The sequence below is a fragment of the Lycium ferocissimum genome, unplaced genomic scaffold, assembly GCF_029784015.1.
Source record: "Lycium ferocissimum isolate CSIRO_LF1 unplaced genomic scaffold, AGI_CSIRO_Lferr_CH_V1 ctg6466, whole genome shotgun sequence".
NCBI classification, from domain to species: Eukaryota; Viridiplantae; Streptophyta; class Magnoliopsida; order Solanales; family Solanaceae; genus Lycium; species Lycium ferocissimum.
The window spans coordinates 40,705-42,040 of NW_026726371.1; positions in this window are offsets into that span (position 1 = coordinate 40,705).

The following is a 1,336-nucleotide window of genomic DNA, read 5'->3' on the forward strand; positions in this document are numbered from 1 at the left end:
AGTATGGTCATTACTTATCATTTAGTGCATGATAATGATTTTGTACATATATTTACTCACGACTCCCGTTCGTGCGTTCGTATATCTTTCGCCGAGTCCGGGGGCGCGGTTGTTGTCGTGCACGCTTTGTTATACTACGATTGTTATGCGCGATTATGGTTCGCCGAGCCCCTGCTCGGCGGGGTTCTCTTATATTTGGTGTTACGCTGTGTATGGCGGTTATCTTTTGTGTTATGTGTGGCGGGGATACGGAGATTTGAAACTTTCGGGTGTTGTGTTCTTGTGGCGCCGGCCCGACGGGCGACGTCCATATTTTTATTTATACTTATTCGTATTCTTAAAGTAAACATTTTGATATTTTGAAATCGTTTATGCCCTCTGCAATTTTGATTATGACTCGAAATTTGTATACTACGTTTCTTTCACTTAGTATGTTTCGTCCCCACTTTCTTCGAGCTTTGCGTTTCATGCCGCGGTACGAACGTACGATTTGGTGATTGTTACCCTCGGAAATTTCTCCGTCTTGTGTGAGGGTAGAATTATGGAAGACTTGAATATATATGGTGTTTCGCTAGGCGGGAATGGCTAAAGATGAATTTACGGGAAATATAAGAAAGTTGCGGAAATTTTATCAAATTGATGGTCGTATGTAACACTATACGGACGTAAAGGATTACGGACCGTATGGTGCAATCGTCCTCCGGTTGCCAAAAATTCGACTTTTCGTTAAGTGTGAAATGGTTAATACGATTTGGAGGACGGGTCGGTATACTAGTTTACGGACCGTAAACCTCGGTAAGTAAAATATGTTCTAAGTTCAACTTTAAATGTTTTGAATTGGTTAAATACGTCCACGGTGGACGGACCGTAAAACTCTAATCGGTCAGTAATGCTTCAGAGGTACGGCAATGTTAAATTTCGTCCCGGCAGTTTTCATTAAAGACAGTTTTGACTTATTAAAAGGGAATTTGGGCTTCTTTTCTTCATTTTTTTCCACCAACCGATTTCGAGGCTTCTAGAACTCTCCAAAATATTCCTCACAAGAACTCGAGAGAATCAAAGGAAAAACAAAGAATCAACCCGTCCAAATTCATGAAACCAAGTATAGAACACAACAAAGGTCATCTAAGTGAAGAAATCCCAAGAAGGAAGAACTAGGGTTTTGGCTAGCGAAGTATTTCAATTTAAAGATTTTCAGCCATCCAGTGGATTTTATGATTATTCTACATTGTTTGAAGTATTGGGAAGCTTAGGACACTTGAAATATAAGGGAACATAGAAATGGGTCATTGTGGGTGAATAGTGACACAGTGAATAGTAGTTGACTTGAATTAGG